Raw genomic sequence first — 16,081 nt, 5'->3', positions numbered from 1 at the left:
TTCCTGAAGTCCTAAGTGAACTTCTCAGGAATGACTGGAAAAACAGACTTGTGCAGCCTGCTCATCTAGGCTGCTTTCATTGTCTCAGAGAATAGTTGAAGTGAGAGGCCGCTCCATGGTTCAGGGTAAGTGATGTGAGGGAGACCCTGGAAAGAAACCTGTTGACTGTGCATTCTGGGGTGGGTCTTGGAAAACAAATCACCTCAAGCAGTGAAATTTCTTAAGCTGTACAGCTGTGCCAGAGAAATACCTCCTCAACTGTCCACCTTAATGCAGAGAAGAAACCAAAACAACCAGAAGAATAGAAGAATCCAGTTAGGGCTTCTGAATGTCTTCAGTGTGAGAGGCATGTTTCGTTAGCTTTGTGTTTGACATCTACAGTCCACATGATTTTGTGTTCATAAAAATCATCTCTGCATCTACTCCATATTCATGGTGTTGGCCAGACTGATGGGAAGTTAAGTCAAGGACTGTGAGTGCATGTCTACAAGTCATGACCCATGAAACTGTTACCTGATAGTTGTAGAAAAAACTTCAACTATTGGGTAGTATATATAAGCTTCCCTTCCCTAAGTTCTCAGGGAGAACAGAAAAACAAATATAGAGACATACAAATATAAGCCTGCTATGTGAATATATCAAGTGACTCTGACCTCTACAAGGAGAACTGTAATGGAGAGAGTATGTATTAGGAACCAAAAGCAGCATAGGCTGAGACACACATAATGGATATGTTCAAGTCTACCGAGGAAGGACAGTGACCCTTATCATTTATGGATATTCATTTTTTTTGTTATCCAAGTGGAAATGCTCTTGTTGCTTTGCCAATGGGCAGATTAGCATTTAATTTTGTATTTTAAAAATAAAGGCAAATGAAATCCACTGTAATCCCAGCACTATGAGGTAACATGCTGTTAATATTTTAAAAGTATTTACATGTAGACAGATAAGTAGCTAGTTTAATTGTATATCTGAACAATTGAGTTTATTTTTCCTTATATAAATATTATATAATATGAATATTTATGTCCACATCAACCTGCAATAATCTGCATTGTGATTTTATCCTGTGACAGTATTTATTTAATGGACATGCTAGATATTTACCTATTCTCTCGCTTAAATTATTCATTCAGTTCTGATCAATATGTTACTATTTTATGTAGTACTGAGATACAATCTTTTGACCTACCAGGGTCAGTGATAGGAAATAAAGAGAAAGTCTTGCAGAATATGGCAATTGCTTCCTCATACACTTTGCAGCAATAAGTGTGATCATTCTTTTTCAGACTACTAGACCGGAAATAAGATATGTTGAAATATAATTTGGAGAGAGAGTATACATCCTTCATAATATTTGCATGCTGATTCTTTTATGTTGCAGCAAGTTAACTAACTAGGGATAGACCGCAGCCACTTAATTATCTCCTTCCCCAAGGAGTTACAAACATATTTTATATTATATTGATTTGGGAGACTTTGGGAACCAAGCAAAACATTGAATGCCCATGCTGTAGACACCAATGTTGCATTTTAAATCACGCACAGCTGTTCATTATAACCTCTGTTGGATCTGAGTGTTTCTTCAAAGAAACATTCCCCAAAGTTGATCTGAGAAAGGGATGTGATAGATTGAGCCATAATCTGCAAAGCTAACATCTTGTATGAGTGCCAGTTTGAGTTTTGGCTGTTCCATTTCTGATCCAGCTTCATGCTAACAAACCTGGGGAAGCAAGCAAAAATGACCCAGGTACCTGGGCCCCGGGTTTTCTTTGTGCGTAGACAAGTACACAGTAAGCTTTGTAATTTATCTTACTAGATTCCTGGCTTTGGCCTTATTCACTCCTAGCTGTTAAGATCATTTGAACACTGAACCAGAGAATGGAAGATTCTTCTCTTTGTCTTCTCCCAACACAACCGTGTAGCTCTGCCTTTGAAGCCCATAAATAGGTATTTTTAAATAGGTGATATAAATTGAGTTTTGTGGGCCCCGGCACAGTAGCCTAGTGGCTAAAGTCCTCGCCTTGCATGTGCTGGAATCCCATATAGTCACTGTTTCTAATGCCAGTGGCCCCGCTTCCCATCTGGCTCCCTGCTTGGGGCTGAGAAGGCAGGTGAGGATGGCCCAAGGCCATTGGACCCTGTACCCATGTGGGGACCCGGAACAGGCTCTGGGGTTCTGGCTTTGGATCGGTACAGTCTCGGCTGTTGCGGCTACCATTGGCTGGAGGATTTCCCTCTCTATCTCTCCTCCTCTCCGTATATCTGACTTTCTAATAAAAAAATAAATATTTAAAAATAAATAAATACATTGAGTTATTTATGATCTCATAGGTTGTAAAAAAGAGTTGCAGTAGATTGTATGAAATTGATAACAAAGTGAGAAATTATTTAAAGCACTTTAAAGCTTCCCAGATCGAAAATTTTATGTTTCAGTGACTGGCAGTTGAGTTAACACATACTTGGTTTTGTTCATCTTTTTGGTGCAAACTTACATATGGTGCTTTTGTCATAGAGGAAGAAGGAGAGGCTCACAGAAGTGGAGGAGTCTGATAGTCGTGAAACAATGTGCTGTTACTGGGAACATGAGAGTTCGAACCCCTTGGCTTGTTTATACTAACCTTCACTCCACGATAAATGATTTTAAGTTAAGCATTACTTAGAGAAAAGAAAAAAGGTTTTTGAAGTCTCCACATAGTTTTTCATAATCTGTATTTCTCCCTGAATTTTTTGAAGTGAGTGTGTGTGTGTGTGTGTGTGTGTCATTCACAAAACAGTTATATACTATAGCCTACATTGAACAGGGGGCAATAGCAAGGAGAGGATAATGGTTTGCTCATTTTGGTTAATCTTGCTTCTTACGCTGGTGAAATAATTTCTGTATAGTACATTTTGATGATACTTTGTATACATAAAATTGATTTTCAAAAATACATTAGATTGAACAGAGAAAGTTATCTGTTCTTAAAACACCCACCGATTTTTTCCATCTCCAGTATTTATTGATTTTCCCATGAATAAATTGAACAGATTCATGTTTTAATGCTTAATATACTAATTACTTTTTGCAAAGAAGCAACTCCTGGATTTATTGAGCTACATAATGGTTTTATTTTCTTTTTCATCTCAAAATCAACTTTTTATGATCTTATTTGTGCTATTTCTGTCCTCATGCTTTTGTTAGCACTGAAGTTTACTTTTTGAAATGTGTAATCTTGGCTTAATTTTAGCTAATTATGAAAGCATACAAGGTTAAACTATTTATCTCCTTGGTAGAGTTGTGTAGTTTGTTTTTGATAATAGTGTTTGAATTTTCATTATTTTCTAATTAGTTCATAGTTACTGTTTCTTGTTTCTTCTTTTTGGAGAATGGTTTGATTTCTTAGCCTTACATTTAATGTTCTTTTATCTAATTTGACAAAGGTGGCATAAGCTGTGGTCAGGACAGAAGTGCTAGCTGCCCACCTCTCCTTATACTCTAGACAAGAAATGGCCATAGAAATTGGCCCACCGGAATCTAACAATTAGGCCTGTGAAGGGGTTGTTGCGTAGGGTTTGCCCAAATGTCACATCATTTAGGTAAAATCACACTTCTGAAGTTTTGTACCTTTCTGCATTTTTCTGGTCTTGGCCCAGGGAGGGGAAGGTAATTTGGATGCTATTACAATCCTAAAGTTGTATCCTGAACAATGCAAGTTTCTGTTGAGGCGCCCCTTCTAGCCCCTTCCACAGTCCTCTCACAGCCCAGAGGTGTGGTGGTGTACCTATTGTAGACCCTTGTCATACTTCATTGTGTTCTGGTGCTCAGCCATTTATTGTGTATTTCTCCTCCTGTCTGAGAGTACATTCTTAGAAGTCTCTTCTGGGTTCTTTCCTGTCTTGATGGAGATTGGAGTGTATACCATAATCACAAGTGCTGAAGAAAGGCTTGTTCAGTAAATGTTGTGAGTCTAAATTTGAAGTTTGGTGTAAATCTACTGGATTTGGCAAATCCAAGGGCCACGTGTGAGACTGGCAGGGTTGTACAGAATTGCTGCTCCACTACTGGAGGTCTCCCGGGTGTTGGAAAATACTTTCCAGAAAATACTCTGGAGAGAAGTTTCGAAAAGCTGAATCATACGCAAGATTCTTGCGGCAATTATGTGAATTTAGGTGATTAGCTTCTCTCTGCTTCTACAAACACTAAGGAGCTGTGTTTTCCTAGACCTAAGAGTCTTGATTTCTGGGCTCTGATTCAGAGCCTGTTGAAGAGGGTTTATTTTTCTAGGTCGTTAGGAGTGTAATCATGGTAATGGTACAACCAACTGTTCACTCAAGAAGAATGTAGTAAAGGAACAAAAACAAAAATCTAGTTACATGCATACAATACAAACTGGAAAATAGATTATGGGGTTTACAAATATCTATATTCCTACATTTGTCCCAAGACCAAAACCAATGGAAGAAGGCAATCTTTTTGGAGCTTATGCAGAATCTAATAGCAAATAGGATTTGATCCTTTGTCCCACTCGAAATGTTGTTCCAAATGTAATTTGAAGGTAATCAAAAATGCATTTGGCATAGTTATTGCTTTCTCTCAAAATCTCTTCTCTTTCTTCTCTCTGACAAAGTCCTGCTGAGTCAGTTTGTTCTTCCAGAGTAAACAATATTCATGAATCGACTTACACAGTTTCTGGGAGAAGATCATGGAGATGATAATGTGGGAAATGAACACTAAGCCAAGTCACAAAAGGAGAGACTTGGTTGTAGATTTGCAGTGTCTGACAGTTGATTTGCTGCACGTCAGCGTGTTACCAGAAGCCACTGGCATGCACAGTAAACCACATTTTTCGGAATTCAGGAAAGTTACTCTTGACTACATGTATAGCTTCAGCTTCCCTGGATTGTGTGCTTGTCAAATGCCTTACTAATTGAAAGCACAAACACGCATGCCTTTATACAGGACACGAGTTCTTAGAATTAATACCTACCCAACAGTCAGAAGATTCTTCAGTGGTGTGTATTATGTCTGCCACAATTAAAATATATAGAGAGGGGAGTCATGGACTATCCTGAATCAACACATAAATTAGGCCAAAGGAGAACTACATTAGTTGTTTGGTTACTTCACCTGCTGGTTAATTATTCTTGATTTTTGAACGATTTATTTATTTGCTAGAAAGAATTAAGAGACAGAGAAAGGAAAGAGAGAGAGTGGAAGAGAAAGAAAGAAAAAATGGGTTTTTCATGTGCTGTTTCACTCCACAGAAGTCCGCAAAGCACTGCAGAGGCCGAAAGTTTGGGTCTCCTGCTTGGATGTCTTCTGCTGTGTTCCCACGAACAAGTAGACTTTTGGGATGCTAGTAGCATAGGCTACCTCTTAAACTGCGACACCACAATACAAGTGTTTGATAGGTTGGCTTGTAAAGATTTGTTTATTTATTTGAAAGGCAGAATTATAAATCAGAGAGACATGGAGATAAAGAAGTTATCTTTGATTTAGTGCCTTGTATCTGGTTATGTAGGCATCTACCTCTTTGCCTTCTTGGGTATACTCGGCCCATATTTTAAATGAGTTTCACATAAATACTCTTCATATATATGGCAGGAAGTTTATAAATTTCAGAAGTGTAAGTAAGAAAATAAGTCACTCAGCCGACTATAGCTAGTTTAAACAACAATCACTTTTTGTGTTTCTCTGCTTTCTTGATTTAGTAACATTTAGCAAGTAGGATTTTTAAGCTTTATATGTTATTTTCACATGTGGTTTTCAAAATCTCAAACTCTAAGTATTCTAACATGTTGAATATTTATCTTGGTAGGCATTTAGGTTATTTTTAAATTGCTATTGTAAAAATATTGTGATAATTTGGGGAGCATGTTTTTAATATATGTATCATTTGCCATGATATAGTTTTGTGAGTGTAGGGGTCCTCCCTCTCCACTAACTTTCTCCATTTGCCTTCCCACTGTTATTTTTACAGATTATCACAGTAGTATAATCTTTTAGTAAGTTACAATATTAACTTTTTGCTATTTAAATATATTATGATGTGGTCAGTAGAAACAAAATGTAGTGTCATGCTGCACTGGTATATTTACATGCTTCAAAATGTGAGTCCTTCGCTTGTTTGGGAGTAGACAGGGATACTGCACTGTAACTTTACTGTAACTTTACTTCCCAGTATGATAGTCCTCATTATAAGCGAGAGTACATTGATCTATTTATTTTATAATTTGCCTAACGCCTGTCTTGTGTCAGAGAGAACATATAGTATTTGTCTTTTTGGAACAGCTTCTTGTACAAAGTATGATGTAAAAGAAGGTCTCTGCTTGGGACCATTTTATTGCAAACAGTGGGATTTTTTTATGGCTGAGTAGTATTCCATAGAGTACATATACCACAGTTTCATTAGCCATGCATTCTTTTACAGACATCAGGGTTGTTTCCATCTCTTCACTATTGTGAATGCCTCTGCTATAAATATAGGGTTGCAGGTCATGTGTTTCTTTCCTTTGGATATATATCCAAGAATGGGATGTCTGGGTCAGATAGATCCGTTGTCACTTATAGGATACATTTTTTGTTGCCATGAACACATGTGTGTGTATGAACATGTCCTTAAGACAAGTCTGTAAATTAGGGATTATTTAAAAATTGGTTGGTTAAATTTTAGGTTCTGTTTAAAGGCATCTGTTATAAAATGCATAATGAATATTTGAATAGATTTTGTCAGCTTATGTTCCCATTGATTTGAGACCAGGGTGCTTGTTTTGCTAAGGAGACACATGTATTTCCATGTTATCACATCTTAATGTTTGTTAGTATTGTACTAGAATAATAGAATTTAAAGCTCACTTTTAAAATTGTGTATCTTTGATTGCTTGTAAAGTTGAACATTTTAATGTTCTGTTTATCATGTTTTTGAAAAATTACTGTCCTTGACATACTTTTCTACTTTATCTGATCCCATTAAAACAGAAGCAACTGCAGAAATGTGTTCTTATTTTTGTGCATGGTGTTGTCTGCCTTCTAATTTCTGTAAATGACCTTTTCATGGTTGGAAGGTTGCCATGGTGACTGCCCAGCTCCTGAGGCGCTCAGGAATGATATCTTCTTAGGCGGTAATGTTCTCTGGAGAGCTTTACTGTGAAACTCCAGTGAGTCGCCAGGCTCAGCTATCCTGGTTCCTGGCCCACAAGCCTCCTCTAGGAGGAGTACCGTTTGACTCGAGAGCACCATTGAGCTCCTGTGAGCTTCTTCAGGAAAGATGTTAAAGAGACTAGAACTAAACTAGTAGGAAGTGGGGTGTTGAGAGGAGACAAGGTGATAAAGGTGGTAGTCTAAAAGCTAACAAGCAACCCTACTTCTGGGAGTATGTCTCTTCAGTTGCATTCTTTAAACTTAAGCTGCCTGCTGCTTAGTTTTCTCTTAATTTTAATACGGATCATATTTGTCTGCTTTGTAGAGGGAAGCAAATTTTAAAATATATGAACAGTATTGGGTTCTGTTTAAACTGAGTTTCTTTATAATAGACTCTAGGAGAATGATTATGGAGCAAGCTTTGGTTTGAGAAACAATCTTTGAAAACAAAATTGGGGGTGTGGGGAATTTTCCCTGGGGATGGGAAATCAGCCATTAGAGGTTATGTTATGAGTCAGTGTCTCCTGTGTGTGATTGGAGTTAATCTTGCTGGGCAAGTCTGGGAGGTGATACAGAACGCACATCTCTTAGCTATCCTCTATGAGAGCTGAGAGAATTAGGTTATTTATACACTAGCTCTTGTTAGTGCTTGAGAACTGTTGCAGGAGCATGTTTATTCTCTAGGATGTCTTGCCAGAGTAATTATTGGGGACAGGAAATCTTCTGCAACCAGAGAAAGGCCAGACAGTTCAAACTAGGAAGTGCTTTTGGTGCAGTGGTTAGCATACCAGCATTGCATATCCAAGTGCCTGTTTCAGTCCTGGCGATTCCACCTCTGATCCGTCTGCTTGCTAATACACAGTCTTGGAGGCAGTTGACAGTGGTTCAAGTTTTTGGGACCCTACTGACCCTGTGATAGATACCTAGATTTATTTCTCATTTCCTGGGTTTGACCAGTTCCAGCCCTTACTATTGTGGAAATTTGGAGAATTAATTAAAAGATGAAAGATCTCTCCTCTCTCTGACTTTTAAATAATGATAATAAAAATACATTTTGTAAAGTTCAGTATTATTACATCATGGTATTGAGGCTAAGGAGTCATGAGTAGAATGACAGAGTTGTCACTCTCCTGGTACCAAAGAAACGAAATCCCCCTATGATGGCTCATACCTACACAGGGCTGTGGTCATCTTTACTGCCTCAAAAACAAGCCATGTAGCTTGATCTTAGTTCTAAGCAAAAGGTGCTACTGCCAGACACTGTGAAAAGCATCGAAGATATAGCAACTGTGGCTTGGCCTTTGTATTCAGGAAGGTTATGGTTTCATTTTTACAAACAGAGGAGTTGCTGACAAATATCATGATAGGTACACAGTGTCCCCGTGTTAAACAGGATCCAAGTGAACTCCCTAAAAAGAAAAGCCAGGATAATGTAGGAGGGGAAGCTGTGTCTGTTTGCTGCGTGAGTTGTGGGAAGATAGTTCCAGGGTAGTGTCCCTGAGCTTTATTTTGACATCAGAGCAGACACATCCTTGAAAAGAGTAATGGATGACTGTCTTGCACATGTGCGTATGTACATGTGTGCACACACTCACACACACACACACACACCTGTGTATGCGTGTTTACATAAAGCAGAAAATGAGCAACTGCTGGAAACGTTGGCTTCTTCTGTTAGTTTACAGGTGCTGTCATGTATTTGTAGAGAACGTATGAGGTTCACTAGTAATCGATGCTTCCAGGCGCTCAGGCTGATTTCAGGTTCTAAAGGACCTTGTAGATGAAGTTTAGGGATGTTGGCTCTATCTTGAAAGATTCAAAAGCCACTGAAAGACTTTATGCAGAAGCTTTTGAGTATTATTTGGAAGCTATTTTGTAGAAATACGGTTCTGGAAGCAAGATGTGGAGTTTAGAGGCTACTATGGATATTTTGGCAACATAGCAGCGAGTCTTGGTAGACGAATATGTTTCAGTAAGGGTGAAGAGGAAGAATGAAGGGGACATGATGTAGGCGATGAGAAAGTGGGAATAAGAAGGCTAAAACAAGGAATTGTGGATAGTTTGCAGAGTTTCAGGCTAAACTTGCCAGTAGATGCTTCTGTAATTCACCCAGGCGAGAGCTGGAAAGAAAGGCCGTTTGGGGGATGGGTGGCAAGAGGACACGGTAAAGCAGGGTGATGCTCATTTACGTTTGTTATTGTGCTCTGTTGTCCACCTCTTCCCTTAGTAATGAGTAGGTAGCATCTTCATTCTGGATGAGCTTGTTTCGCTTTTCTTATCCAACCATGTTGGTTGAATTCCCATAGCTTAATGGTCTATTCTTGACAAGAAGTGATGACTTCCACTTGGATTCTTATCTGAAAGGAGAACAGAGGGATTAGAGTTGGTTTCTTTATCACTGTTAGGGAAACAAACATGGCCTGCCTCTTCATCTGCTGCTCTTCAGTTCACTTTTCTATCAGTGGGGCCTTGGAGTGGGTTCTTCGCCACCTGGGGACATTGAGAGAAGTGACCACATGCTTTGTTAGAATCTGCCTGGTAAGCCAAGAAGGACCATGAACAATCTACAACCCATACATCTGTAACTAAGACATTTTTAAACATCAGCTCCGCCTTGTCCAGAGAAGTGTACACTAGGCAGGAGATTACTTACGAGCTGAGGAAAAAATTTGAATAAGTGGGCCTTAAAGTTTTATAGGAAAAAGTAGTAAGAAAAAACAGTACAGTACTCTTTAGCACAGAGAGGAAAAAACCCCATCAGAATTGATAAATAAAATCAGGAGCTCTTTTCCAAGGAAAATCACAAAGGAATAAGAATGATGTAATAAAGCTGGCAGCTCTGTGTCTTTCACTCCCCCACAAGTCTGGCTCTGCCTCCTGTCAGCCGTACCACCTACATCTTCTCGGCAGTATAACCTAGATTTGCTCCCTGACAGCTCTCTGTTGTCCCCCTACGCATTAAAAAAAAAAAAATGATCACTGTCAATGGCTATTTGTTTTCTAATGGGAGGATAGCTTCCTGTGCTATGGAGAATTTGGAAGGGTTGAAATTGTTCTTTTGGTCTAAACCGGAAGACAGTTATGCAGATGGGAGATGGGTGACTAACAAGTTCTTAATCTACCTGGAAAACTTCTATGGAGAAGGCCCAATAGAAGGACAGAAATCCTGCTGAAAGAAGTTGCCTGTCAGACTCCTAATGGCATGGGAGGATGATTAGCAGGCTCAGTACTGTGGGTGGATTTAGGTTCGTACTGATTTGGACATTATTGGGCAGAGCAGCAGCTCTGATCAGTGTGGATTTATAGAAATCTAAAGAACAAAATGACAAGACTGAGAGGACCAACATAGGTTTTCCAGTTTTTTTCCATGTAGAACCAAAAGAATGTGAGGTTTTCATGTTGCTCTGGAAGCTTGTTGGGGCTGTGTTCACTGCATATCTGTTTTGAAAGGGTTATGGGCAGAAAAAAAAAAACAGCCTTTAATGGCCATATTTTGGGGTTGACAGCAACCTGAACCAATTCTAGGTAGTAATTTGATTAAAAGGGACTTTATTGGCATGATAGTGGGTATTCAGAAAATTTCCAGGAGAAAAACCCCCAGCTTAAAATGAGCCAGTGGCGGATTCCCTCAGATCACTGGTAAATAGGAAGTCCAACAACCATTGTCCAGGAGGCTGCAGCCAGTGCCCAAAGGCCAGTTGTTTTTGTTCGAGTCATCGGTTCCTCAGTTAAAGGTGAAAGGCTTTGACTAGTGTATCCCATTGGCCAAACTTCGATCACTCGGGATGGAGGGAACAGGATCCTGACACCATTTAATTCAACAGAAAGAAATGGACATCAGTTTTAAATCATCCCCTTCCAGACCTCTTTCACTGGCAGAGAAGTACATTTTTTTTTTAAAGAAATTTGAGGACTGGGGAGGCTGAATGTGGTTTGAGTCTCTTTTCCTCTGTTACACACACATACACACACAGGGAAAATTTCATGTATGGAAATAGCATGGAAGTGTTAGACAAACCAAACTTTAAATTTTAGATTTCGGATATACATGGAAAGTTTTAATTTGGGTCATCCTTGCGCAGGGGCCATGCTAATCTTCTCTGTATCATTCCAATTTTAGCATATGTGCTGCCGAAGCGAGCACTGAAAGTTTTAATTTGGAAATATAAATTTGGAAGTTTTTTTTTAAAGATTTATTTATTTTATTACAAAGTCAGATATACAGAGAGGAGGAGAGACAGAGAGGAAGAGCTCCCATCCAATGATTCACTCCCCAAGTGAGCCGCAACAGCCGGTGCTATGCTGATCCGATGCCGGGAACCAGGAACCTCTTCTGGGTCTCCCACGCGGGCACAGGGTCCCAAGGCTTTGGGCCATCCTCGACTGCTTTTCCAGGCCACAAGCAGGGAGCTGGATGGGAAGTGGAGCTGCCGGGATTAGAACCGGCGCCCATATGGGATCTTGGCGCATTCAAGGTGAGGACTTTAGCCACTAGGCCACGCCGCCAGGCCCAAATTTGGAAGTTTTAATGACAGATTTGTGAGCTATTAAGATTTCAAGCCAAGGAGGAGGAAATAAAAAGGCATATTCCTTTTTCTATACGACATAGTTTAAAGATAACCTGAAAGGTGGTTGTTGTAAAAGACAAAGGGAGGTTGACCATAGGCAACTGTGTGGCCTCAAAATGTCTGTCGTTTCTGGACTTGCACACATGAATAGTAAGTTTTGAAGCCATGAATTTCTTGGTAAAAGAGTAGGTGGTATGTGTGCGCATCTAAACCCATGACTGAGGCATTTCACCCCAGCCCTTCCCATGAGGGGGTGAGAGCTGAGTTCAGGTGGAACACACCAAGTAATCTGATCCTGTCATGGACTGTTGCTTTAGCAATTTCTGGAGAAAGTTTTGATAGAAGATAGATAAAGCATTAAAGTTCATTTTAAACCTCTTTTTCCCTTTGACATATAATACAAATAAATAGAATTTACCATGTTAGTTCTTTCTAACTGTACATGTTTTTTTTTTTTTTTAAAGATTTGTTGTTATTGGAAAGCCAGATATACAGAGAGGAGGAAAGACAGAGAGGAAGATCTTCCATCCAATGTTTCACTCCCCAAGTGAGCCGCAATGGGCCGGTGCGCGCCAATCCGAAGCCGGGAACCAGGAACCTCTTCCGGGTCTCCCACACGGGTGCAGGGTCCCAAAGCTTTGGGCCGTCCTCAACTGCTTTCCCTGGCTACAAGCAGGGAGCTGGATGGGAAGTGGAGCTGCCGGGATTAGAGCCGGCTCCCGTATGGGATCCTGGGGCTTTCAGGACGAGGACTTTAGCCGCTAGGCCACGCCACCGGGCCCCTAACTGTACATGTTAAGAGTAGCAAGCATATTTACAAAATTGTGAAGCAGACAATTTGCCATCTTTTAGATCTTAAACTTATACTCATTATACAATTACATTTTTTTTCTAACTCCAAGTCCACATTTGAAGATTGAATCTCAGGGTCATGGATGAATGCATGAATGGATGGAAGAAAAGGAGATCTCTGACTTATAGTGATTTGACTTGAAATGCTTGTTTAAAAAATTTTATCTTTATTTGAAAGGCGGATTTATAGACAGTAAGAGAAACAGAGAGATAAAGAGACATTCCATTCATTGGTTCACTCCTCAAATGGCAACATTGGCCAGAGCTGAGCTCATTCAAAGTCAGGAGCCAGGATCCTCTCCTGGGTCTGCCAAGTAGGTATTAGGGTCCATGAACTTGGACCATCCTCCACTACTTTTCTCAGGCCATAAGAAGAGAACTGAATCAGAAATGGAGCAGCTAGGTCACAAACTAGTGACCATATGAGATGCTACCACTGCAGGTAGATTAGCCAACTATTTTATAGCACCAGTCCCAACTGAGATGTTTTTACTTTGTGTTGATATGAAGTAATACTTATTCGAAAGAAACTGCACTTTGAACTTTCATCTTTTCCTCTATTGCTGATTTGCAGTGTGATCGCATGGTGCACTACTGTTGGAGAATATGTGTTCCAAGGACATTTCCGGTATGCAAGGTTATGTATATATGCATAGAGATTTGTTTATCCATTCATCCATCAGTGGGCATTTGGGTTGCTCCAAGCCCTTGGCTTTTGTAAATAGTGCTGCTATGAATATGGATATGCAAATATATGTATGACATCTGCTTTCAGTCCATTCAGTTGTATACCCAGAAGTGGGATTCTAATCATATGGTAATTCTGACTTTAAAGATTTATTTATTTGATCAAGAAGCAAAATGATAGAGAAAGTGAGATGATTTATCTTCCATCTATCTTGGCTCCCTATGTGGTCACAGCATTCAAGACTATGACAGGCTGAAGCCAGGCGTCTGAATCTCTTATTTGTTCTTTCTGCTTCTTTCCCAAGGACATGAGCAGAGAGCAGTTTTAGAAGTGTAGTAACTAGGATGCTAATCTGGATGCCAGTGTCAAAAGCAGGTGCTTAACCCACTGCAACACAGGGTTGGCCCCTATGTTTTCCATAGCATCTGGACCATTTTACAGTTTTGAGAGAGTATTACATTTTTCTTGTTTCTTCACATGCTTGCCAACTTGATCTTTATCTCTTAAAAAAAACTTACTTTACCTAAAAGGTCTCCCTGGACCCTGTACAGAATTTAGCTTTGGTTTGAATGTCTAGCGAAGCAATTTCACGTCACTTTCAGGAAGCTCCAGATATTTCAAAATCTATGTTACAAAAGGGTAGGGCAGAGAAAGCACAAAAGTGACTTGAGAGCGGTGAAAAGAAAACCATCTGAGCTTGGAATAGCTCTGCATGGAAAAATGAAGCAAATGAGGGAATCAGGACCATGGCATAGCAGGCTAAGGCTTTCCCTACAGTATCAACATCTGGCAGGGACACCTGTTCAAATCCCAGCTGCTCCGCTTCCCATCTAGCTCCCTGCTAGTGTACCTAGGAAAGCAACAGAAAATGGCTAACGTACTTGGGTCCCTGCACCCTCAAAGCTCTTAGCTCCTGGCTTCATACCAGCCCAGTTGTGGCTTTGCAGCTGTTTCCAGTCAGCCAGTTGATGGGACATCTCTCCCTCCCCCCAGTCCTCCCTCTTTTCCTCCTCCTCTGTGCCCCTCTTTCATTATTTATAACACTCTCTTTCAAATAAAAATAAATAAATCATGTTTTTAAAGAAAAATGAAGCGAGTCTAGCCTGCAAGCTGACTAGTCAGAATTTACCTGATATTCTCATTAGCAAGTCTCCCATTCGACACCAGGGTAACATTGATTATAAGAAAGGCAATAGTTTGCAGTGATTACAAAAAAATGGGGAGATGGATTCATGTACTTCTCCAGATGGTCATATGAAGTACATGCTCAGGTTATCCCCACTCGTGGGTTCAGGAGCCCAGGACTATGCAAAGGCAGTTGGCCCAAATGACTTTTAGAGGATTTCTTTAATCCAGTAGTTAGGTTCCTTGGTGTAGTATTCCCGGTGTGGTGAAATAACAAGTCCCTTTTTTATTTTATTTTCCTTATTGGCTGGTATCATGTAGATCTAGAGCTAGGTCTAACTTTGAAAGTCACGGGTCATTTTCTTAATGGGACTCTTCATGTTGATGGCAATAAATTCATATTCATTCATAAACTAGAGATTAATTCCGTGTGATAGTTATGACCCAGTTTTTTCAGTACCCAAAATCGCTGCTATAAGATTTGGGTTTGCTTTTCTAAGTCAATTTCTTTTTCCTTTTTTTGAAAGATTTATTTTATTTATTTATTTTTTATTGGAAAGGCAGATGTAAAGAGAGACAGAGATGCAGAGCGAAAGTTCTTCTATCGTTAGTTAATTCCTCAAGTAGCTTCAAGAACCGGAACTGAGTTTAGGCGGATGCAAAATGACAATTTAGCCAATAGGCTCTAAGTCTGTTTCTTTAAGGAACTGGCCTAAAATCACCACATCACATGTAATCAATATCGTCTCTCCAGCCGTTCTAACTGCTTTAGAAATATATCAACATGGATTGGAAGTTAGTGGGACATCTAAATGTACGGTATGTGTAGGAAGAGAAGTAAGGCTTTGGTATTAGAAGCAAGGGAAGAGAAAGTTAGGTCCCACTAACTTCCCACTTGGTGACAGATTTGCCCAATTTGCTGTTGATTATATCAGTTGTAGAAATAAATATGTCATATGACCAAATATTATTAGATAAAAATGAATTTGACACCTGCTGCTTCTAGCTGCCCCTCTGAGGAAAAACAAGGAATTAAATTTACTGCAAAATTCCTGATTTTCTTTTCTTCTCTTTTAAGAACCTCCATGTGTCAGGAAGAGAGCCACAGCTGGAATGACTAGTTGAAAGTCCATCTCTTTATTAGTGAAAATTTCTATGCAAATAGAAAGCTCCGTTTTATGAGATAAACTTGTTTCCTCGCAAACTCATGTTTTGTATCAAAACTGATGATGTATTCAACTTCATGCAACTGGGCCAAAGAGCTGCAGAAGTAATTATCCATTTTTGAGGCTATGAAATGTTGAATAAAAATGTTTAGTTTGTCGTTTGTACTGAACTCTTCTTTCATTCATTCCCCTCCTGTTTTTTCTCATTCAGATATTTCCCCTTGCATCTTTAAGGATAAAATTTAAAAAGGAAGTTGCCTTTCCTGCTTCTCTAAAAGCATCTGCAGTACTTTTCTACTTTTATTTAATTTTGGTTAAGTTTCCTGCTTTTTTTTTTTTTTTAAGGTTTATCTTCTATCGGAATGGTAGATTTACAGAAAGGGGGAGATGTGGAAAGATCTCCCATCGGCTTGGTTCGCTCCCCAAGTGGCCTCAATAGCCAGAGCTGAGCTGATCCAAAGACAGGAGCCAGGAGCTTCTTCTGGGTCTCCCAAGCAGGTACAGGGTCCCAAGGCTTTGGGCTGTCCTGGACTGCTTTCCCAGGCCACAAGCAGAGCTG

General features: G+C 39.7%; 1 protein-coding gene and 1 non-coding gene across 6 annotated transcripts in view; one reads left to right on the top strand and one right to left on the bottom strand.

The window, feature by feature from the left end:
- The window catches only part of SORCS1 (sortilin related VPS10 domain containing receptor 1), a 488,198-nt gene that overhangs the window by 209,842 nt on the left and 262,275 nt on the right, over positions 1-16,081 (top strand). The gene's annotated exons all lie outside the window — the stretch shown is intronic.
- LOC118759454 (U6 spliceosomal RNA) lies at positions 11,166-11,267 on the bottom strand. The gene has a single exon (XR_004996190.2). It is a non-coding gene; the product is annotated as a U6 spliceosomal RNA (small nuclear RNA).

Source organism: Ochotona princeps, chromosome 13 (assembly GCF_030435755.1).
Source record: "Ochotona princeps isolate mOchPri1 chromosome 13, mOchPri1.hap1, whole genome shotgun sequence".
Classification (NCBI taxonomy): Eukaryota; Metazoa; Chordata; class Mammalia; order Lagomorpha; family Ochotonidae; genus Ochotona; species Ochotona princeps.
The sequence above is the reverse complement of the archived record's forward strand: the minus strand, read 5'-3'. Positions and strand labels throughout refer to the sequence as shown.